Below are 9,411 nucleotides of genomic sequence, written 5' to 3'. Positions count from 1 at the left end.
AAACATTTACACATAATACAATCCGGGGCCATGCCCTACAATCATCTCATCATGCAACATGCAATATAGGGCCATGCCCGACCATCACACTATGGGCCCACGCCCTATCCTACGGGTGTTATAGTTTTCTTACCTGTATTCCGAGCCTCCTGATGCACTAAAGCCGCGAGCACGGTCCTCTAGCACGAGCCTCACCAACAACCTAGTCACAACACACAAGAAACATCCCTCAATACTAATCAACCCAAAACCACTTCCCGGGACCAATCCCGCACTCTCGGGACCTCTAAAACCTTAAAACAACACCCCGGAGACATCCCCCGAACTCCCGGAGCAAAGGCCTAAAATTGCCAAAAATGTCATCCTGAAATTTGCCTTGTGCCGCGGCACAACTTTCTTGTGCCGCGGCACCCATCAGTCAGGGGCTCCCTTGCCGCGGCACGAAAAACCTGTGTCGCGGCACGCCATCGCAGACCCAGAATTCTGGGTTTTCTCCTGCGTTTTCTCCGAGCTTAAACAATCCCAAATCATCCCAAACTCAAACCTAAGCCCCAAAACCATATCAAAACCCCAAGTAGACCATACATCAACCCATAAACATCATAACCCAACTCAATTACACAATCACACTCAAAATCACCCATTTGATTTCAAATTTCAGAAAACTCAAACCCAAGGCCAAAAACACAACCCAAGCTTGAAAATCCTAAACCATGGCTCCAAAATCTTAAACCACAACAGAAAAGAAAACCCAAGGATGTTTAAAACTCTTACCTCAATCAAGAATCCACACCAAGCTTCCTTGATCTCCTCCTAGACTCTCACTTCTCCTTCTCCTCTTCTTCTTGCCCTAACCTTCTTTCTCCTCCTCTTTCTTCTCTTCAATTTCTATCAAGACTCAAGTGATATAAATGCCCAAACCGAACTCCCCTAAATCCCAGCTGAATTTTGTCTATAACCCTTGCCAAAAGGCCATTTTGCCCCTCCTTGCCTATCCTTTCCTACTTAAACCTCAAGGGTACTTAAGTCTTTTCATTTCTATTTCATTTCTACCACTTTTTACCTTAAAACTTGTTACCCACAGCAGTAACTAATGGTTACCCAGGTTACTAAATCTCCAATAACCATTACCCGCTAAATCTCAACTTAACCATAAAATTCCCGAGGTACCCCTAGGCTCCTCCCGAGCCGGGTATAGAAATCCCGTTGTGACTCTTAAGTTAAATTTGCGCTCTAGAACCGTCTCGGCACGTGCATCACAATAATACAACCACACCCACGTGGTACAATTCACAGAATACAATTATCACATATATGCCCTCAGCGGGCTAAAATTACCAATTTACCCCTATCATGCAAACGGGGTCCACATGCGTAATTATTTCACCTAACATGCATACTAACCACGTAGTCATGCATTTCAATGTTCAATTAGTCATATAACATGCTTTAAATCATAACCATGCATTTAACTCATAAAATCACACATAATTCCCATCGTGCCCTCCTGGCACGCTAATCAAGGCCCTTAAGCCTTATTAGCGAATTTGGGTCGTTACAGAACGCCTCCTGTCTGGCATTGAACTGTGCCATCTCCTCCTGGAAGGTGCTCATGGCTTCTTGGAGCTCTTCAACCTCTGGGGTTACATCTTCAAGCACGAGTCTAGGCTCAGACTCACGGTCTTGAAGGCTAGGACCTTCTGATCTAGCAGGCTCTTTAGAGGAGCCCGTCTTCTTGGAGGCTGCATTGGTGTTCTTAGGCGCCATATTACTCTAGGGACCGTCTGTTTTTCTCTTCAGGCTCTCAATGAAAGCACCAAAATGTTGACCGCGTTTTTGGCCAACGATGTAAGAACGTCAAAAATGATAAAGCCTTCAAGAGAAATTAAAAGACACAGAAAGTAAATAAAACACGCAATTTTTATAGTGGTTCAGCCCCAATATGTTGGTAATAGCCTAATCCACTTAGAGATATGATTATTTATCTACACTCAAGATCAGATGAACCTGTGTCAACTGAGTTTCTTCAGTGTAAATTCTCATAATACAAAAGAGTTCTCTCAAGAAAAAGCCATCTCTCTCTAGATAATTCAAATCAAAACTCTAAATTTCCAAAAGTCCTTTTCTGATCCCATAAGCCATATATTTATAGGCTTAGGATCATACAATGATATCCCCTAGGATCGGGATATTTTATTATTCGTATTATATTTAAATTACAAAAATATTCAAAATGTAACAGAACCCCCAATTTGTGGGAAGAATAAGAGATTCCCGCGTATGCCCAGACCGATTCTTGTTGAAGCCGTTTCTGGGAATCTTGACGTAGTCTGTTCTACCTGGTTGATGAATATCACCTTCTGGTCGGCCACACCTCTACTTGGACAGTCATGCACTTGGCTGGTAAGACATGCACTTGCTGGTAGGACATGCACTTAGCTGGTAGGACATGCACTTGCTGGTAGGACATGCACTTAGCTGGTAGGACATGCACTTGCTGGTAGGACATGCATTTAGCTGGTCGGACATGCATCTAGCTGGTCGGACATGTGCATGGCCGATCAGCCAAGTCCATTACTGGGCAGCAAAGTCATTCCTGGGCAGCAAAGTCATTCCTGGGCAATAAAGTCACTACTGGGCAGCAGAGTCATTACTGGTCAGATGTATCAACTTACCCGGTCGGTCATGACACCTCTCAAGCAGTCAAAACTCTTCATTGATGCACTGGGCTACTCCTAAGCCAGGTCACCCAACCATTCCTTACCACTTGTCATTTCTATTGCCACATCATCATTTTCAAATTTTGGGGATAACATAATGATTATATCAATGGATGCTTTATTATTATAAAGTACCCAGTAAATGAAATGTCTATAATTACAAGAGTGTAGTCTCATATTTATAGTGGAGTAATTATGAGATTAATAAATTAAGATTATACAATTAAAGAATTTAATTAATAGTCTCAAATTTATTGGAGCTTGGAATTATAGGTCCAAACGCCCCCACAGCGGCTCTATCAACACTATTTAAGGCAAGAGTTGATATAAAGGGAAAAATGATGAACACACATATTTAAGAAGAAATTTGTTCTTCGGGCCAAATATGCAATTATGTGATAATAGTGATTAATTCATTAATTATAAATTAGTTGTAATTAACAAAATTAATTAATATATAATTTTTGAAATTATATTAAATAATTAATTAATTTCAATTTTCAAAATTATAATAAAATTAATATTTAATTTTTGAAATTAGTATTAATTAAAATTTGTTTTAATTAATTGGTAGAATAAATTAAACATCTTTATTTGAGTGGGAGATAATAATCTGATAAGTTCAAATTAGATTTGAATTTAAAATATTGATATTCATTCAAATAATTAATTATATTTCATAATTAGTTAAAAAGATTATTAATTCAAATTTGAATTAATTATCAAGTTGTTGGATTTTATCTAATAAGGTAGTTTGAATAAATAATTAAATAATTGTGGAAAAATCAAATATCCCTAAAATATAAGGTGCTACACGACACACACAGTCCCTGGACTGTGTGTGGCGTGAGCCACATATTTTTTAGGGATAGATTTTTCACTTTTATGTAATTAATTAAGAAATTAATGGAAAATTCAATAGTTAGTTTTTTGATATTTTCATTATTGAGATAATTAATTAATTAAAAGATAAATTGTAAATTGGTTACAGAATTATTTTTTAAAATTAAAAATATTTTCCATTTAAGTTAGACTTATTAAAAAATAAAAGATACTCTTTTAATCGCTCTAAAAAAAGAACGATATTTTTCTATCTCTCCCTGAAAAAGATTACGAACCAATCTCAGGCATATTCTCTTGATCTCATGTGTTGAGTACATCAAGTTGAATCATAATCTTACCATCATTTATTCTCTAAGTGCCCACACACTTCTTGAGGCGTAGAGAATGTTCTGGAAGATCTTCGTGTGAGTACCTGGGAGCAGCTTGAATAGGAAGTTCGTTCAAATTACGAAAAGATAGCAAGGACACTTGATAGGCATCAAGAGGTATGTTTTCTATTCTTTTCTTGCTTATGATTAATGTATGTATATTAATGGATCCACATATTTAAAGGTAGTTTAAATCTATTACAAAATTTTTGTTGTACACTAGGCCAACCGACCACCATTCCGCTACGTGTTAGGAAACTCGTTCCTTACAGGCATGTACATATGCAGCCTGCTCAACTGCCATGGCCGATGATTCAAGGAGGAACTAGGGTCGAACCCTAATTTTTCCTCTTAGGCCGATACATTTTGTATTTACTCTTTTGAGTTGTAAATAAACTTTTTAAATGTTTATTCTGGGATCCCATGTATGAACTTAAAGCTTTTTAATGAAAGTAAAGATTACTTTGACCAAAAATTTTAACCCTAATTCATTAATTACTTCTAGTTACATGTTTATGTCCAAATGACTTGATTAGCGAGTCCAGCACTATTTAAAATACACAGTGTAACGGCCTTAGCTATCCAAGGCGTTACAACTTGGTGTCAGAGCTAACAAGGTTTTAGGGTTCTTGAAAATTTATTAGGCATGTACATTCGCCACTAAAGACAGGCTCGACTCAGGGTTTTGTAACTATTTATGTGGTTATGTGTTTAACTACTTATTTGACTGTTGTGTGTTTGATAAAGACATGCTTATTAGCACTGACACTACTTGTGAACATTAAAGGAATGCTTATTAGCAATGTTATATTTATTAGTAGGCCAGGAAATGCTTATTAGCATTGTTAATACTGGTAAATGCTAAAGAAATTCTTATTAGCATCGCTATCTGCTTATAAATGCCAAAAAATGCTTATTAGCATTGTTATCTTCTTATAAATATCAGGAAGTGCTTATTAGCACCATGTTTGAGTATGAATATGATCTGACATGCTTATTATCATGACTGATGAGTGTGAAAGCCATTGAAATGCTTATTAGCATTGTGATTGCATGTGAATGCCTATTTGATCGGTTTTGGACCATAGAGCAGCAAAAGGTACTGTTATTACTACCTGATAGACAGAGTTGCTAACTGCAGATAAACTTGGAAGTATGCTTCCAAGACAGTCAGATTCATTAGCCGGCCAAGAAGTACAGGCCTAAAATGATAATCAGGGCAGGCCCCTCCGACAGCTCCAGAGATATGGCAACAAGTGCTTGCTGATATGCAAGCTAGATTACAGAGGCAAGAAGCAGAGAGATCCTCCTATTGAGACAACAAAAAGTTCCAGCAGGGAACGTTCCACCAGTGGTTCCACCTGCATTGGTATTGGTAGTAGTACAATCACCAGAGGCTGGGAATATATGGGAACCCCTTTATGAAAGGATAAGAAAGCAGCACCCTCCAGTATTTTAGGGTAGAGCAGATCCGGTTAAGGACAAACAATGGATGGGTATGATGACCGCTATCCTGGACTTTATGGGGTTAATTGGTAATGAGAGAGTGGCCTATGTTGGAAAAACAATCAGAGTGCACAACGAAAATGGCATGGTGGGCCTAGTTTAAAAACACAAAAACACAAAAAAATTCATCTCTCATATAAACAATTTATATGTTCAAGCAAACATTCAGACAGAAACATTAATGTACAATATTATTAAGCATGCAACATATATATAAATATACACATACTTATATATTTCTTATGCACATGTATACAAATATTCAAGAACAAAAATATTTACCTCTTGAAGTCTATCAAGTGTCATTGAGTCTTTTCGTATATATATATGTCGATCTACCTATCCAATGCTTTGAGTACTCAAACTACGATCTTTCACAGTTTTCTCTACACCTCAAGATGTGTGTGGGCACATAGAGAACATGGGTTTGTAATTTAGAAATCACAAGTATACATCAACACATGAGAACTTGGACTATGGCTAGAGAAGAGTTAGAATAAAAGAAGAAGATGATGACAATTTCTTGTATGACAAATTCTGGTATTATCAGTACTAGTACTTTATCAGTACACTACTACACGCATGACACAGTCCCTGGACTGTGTCATGCGTGAATAGTAGTATTCCCTTTCAGGGATATTGTATTTTTCTTTTATTTATTTATTTAATTAAAATCAATCATTCCACAAAATATGGTATTATCTTTTTAAGGAAAAAATCACAACCATATTTCAAAATTTAAAATTTAAATTCAAAATTCAAATTCAAATTGATGATCATCATTATCATCATCTGTTTAAAATTCAATAAATCAAAACTATTTTAACTTACCAATTTTATTTTCTCCCACTCAAATAAAATAATTAATTTCAAAATTTTATTTATTTATTTATACATATATTTCAAAATTATATATTTAAATCAATAAAAATATTTTCAAAAATTTAATAATTAATTCCAAATTAATTATTCAATGTCAGTTATCATATAATTGTATATTTGACCCAAAGAATAAAATTCTTCTCAAATTTCCAAATTACAGTTTTACCCTTGTGTCAACTCCTACCTTTATATGGTGTTGATAGTGCCACTCTGGAGACCTATGAACCTATAATATCAAGCTCCAATAAATATTAGATTATTAAATAATCATATTTATTAATCTCATGATTACTCCACTATAAATATGAGATAGAACTCTTGAGAATTATAGACATATATTTACATAGTACTTTATTAAAGAATAAAGTGTCCATTGATAATCATTACATACAACGTTAATCCTCAATTAATGGTTCATAATTAAAAGGGAATAAAATTACTGTTTTACCCTTTCAACTATATCTTGTTCCTAGTGTACCATTGACTTTACTAGTGAAGGCTATGTCACAACAACTTTGCGACGTGAGCGGTCATAACATTTTCAGTTCCAAAAGTCAACCCAATAGGGAACCATTATTTAATCTATAAGAAGGTATAGATTCTATATATGTTAAACTATGTTCCCAACCATATATAGCATTGAGTCCTCAAAACAATTGTTCTTAGCCTGATCATTCTGACAAACATTAATGCATGAATCAAAGGATCAGATGACATATATAGGATTTCATAGTAACCTCAAGATTAAGATCATCGTGTATATGATCATCGTTTGATGTGTTTAATTAATAATATGAAACAGTGCTTAAACAAGTATTAACAAATCACGTCTGGTCCAATTCTATATATCACTATATATAAAGTACCTTCACTAAAGTGTCCTACTACTCTAGTGACCCAGATCTAGGTTACTTGAATTCATAATACTAGCAAACCGTACTACCAGTAATTAATCTAAAGATTCCATAACTTTTTTTTACCACAAATTGTTTCAAGTTTATTATCTTAATCTCGATCCTCTCAGACCAATATGAGATTGAGACCACATAGATAAACTTTGGAATTTTATGATATTTACGTAATATTATCAATATAATATCGAACATAGTCTATATATATAATAATTCAATTCAATTATTTATTTAATTTAAAACATTTTTCTGGGATATATATTGCTTTAAGGGTAGTATTCACAACAGCCTGTGCTACGCATATGTTTCGGGAGGTTGCCTTAATTTGGTGGGAAGTAATATCCCAGACTAGGAACGTGAAAACCATGGATTGGGAAGAGTTCAGAATTGTATTTAATGAAAAGTACTACAATGATGTTGTTAGGGCTACAAAGGCAGAGAAATTCAATAAGTTGCTAATATGTTAGTGACAGAGTATGCACTTAAGTTTGATAGACTGACCAAGTTTGTTGTGGACTTGGTGCTCATAGATGGGATAAGGAAGGAAAGGACCATTAAAGTGTTACAGCCTATGATAACGCGAGATGTTCGAATTACCACCATGCATGGGGTAACGACATATGCACATGTGGTAGAGAAATTTGTTACTGTAGAGGGTGCAAAGAAAAAAACTTGGCGCGAGAACGCAACCAGGAGAGACACCAGGAGGATGGGACCTCCAGTAACAGGCCTAGTGACAAGAAAATGAAGGCTCCAGATACTTTTTCTGTTTCAGGCCCTAATAGGAGGCCAAGGGGTATACAGATAGGCTGCCAGAAGGATAATTGATTGATTGTGTAGACCATGTGACTATTATACTGTGGGGTTTGAGACTTTATTGCCCATTGGGGAGTTAATAGTCTCTAGGAGATGGGTCAGATCACTGCCAGTAGTGGTTGATAGCAGGAAGTTGTCAATGGACTTGATTGAATTAGATATGGATGATTTTGAGTATGGACTGGTTAGATAAATGTGGGGCAACTATAGACTGCAAGAAGAAGATGGTAACCTTTGAGCCTGAGGGTGAGGATTTCTTTGTCTTTGTTGGTACTGTGCATGGACCCCGTGTACCAATGATATCAGCATTAAGGGCTAGAGACCTATTGCAAGGTGGTTGCATAGGATTCCTAGCCAATGTGGTGGATAACACTCAGGTCATGCCAGTGGGACCAGAAGAGACCAGGCTAGTCTGTGAGTTTCTAGATGTGTTTCTAGAAGATTTGACAGGCTTGCCACCACACAGAGAGATATAGTTTGTTATTGAACTGGCACCAAGGACAGAACTGGTTTCTAGGGCACTGTACAGTATGACCTCGGTTGAGTTGAAAGAACTGAAGGTACATTTATAGGAAATGTTAGACATGGGTTTTGTTAGACCCAGTTTCTCTCCATGTGGTGTGCTAGTCTTATTTGTAAAGAAGAAAGATGGTTATCTAAGGATGTGCATTGATTACAGGGAACTGAACAAGCTAACTATCACAAATAGGTATTCACTGCCAAGGATAGATGATATGTTTGATCTGTTACAGGGTAAGAATGTATTCTCAAATATTGATCTTTGATCTGGTTATCACCAGCTAAGGACCAAGGAGGAAGATATATTGAAGACAACCTTTCGCACCAGATATGGGCACTATGAGTTCCTGACTATGCCATTTGGATTAACTAATGCCCGAGCAGATTTTATGGATCTGATGAACAGGGTGTTTAAGGATTACTTGGATCAGTTTATGATCATCTTCATTGATGATACACTGATTTATTCTCAATCAAAGGCAGAACATGAGCAACATTTCAGGTTGGTTTTACAGAGGTTAAGAGAGCACAGACTGTATGCGAAGTTTAAGAAGTGTGAGTTTCGGTTACCACAGGTGACTTTCCTTGGTCACATTTTCAGTAGAGATGGAATCAAGGTGGACCCAACTAAGATTGAGGCAGTTAGAGATTGGCCAAGGCCAAGGAATGCCTCAGAGATCAGAAGTTTTCTGGGCTTTGCAGGTTATTACATGCATTTTGTGGAAGGGTTCTCTAGGATTGCTTCACCATTGACAGAGTTGAAATGCAAGAACCAGAAGTTTTTGTGGTCAGAGAGATGTGAGAACAACTTCCAAGAGTTGAGCGGCGATTGATTATCGCTAGAAT

The sequence above is a fragment of the Humulus lupulus genome, chromosome 2 (genome assembly GCF_963169125.1).
Source record: "Humulus lupulus chromosome 2, drHumLupu1.1, whole genome shotgun sequence".
In the NCBI taxonomy this organism is placed as follows: Eukaryota; Viridiplantae; Streptophyta; class Magnoliopsida; order Rosales; family Cannabaceae; genus Humulus; species Humulus lupulus.
This window is presented reverse-complemented; position numbering follows the sequence as displayed.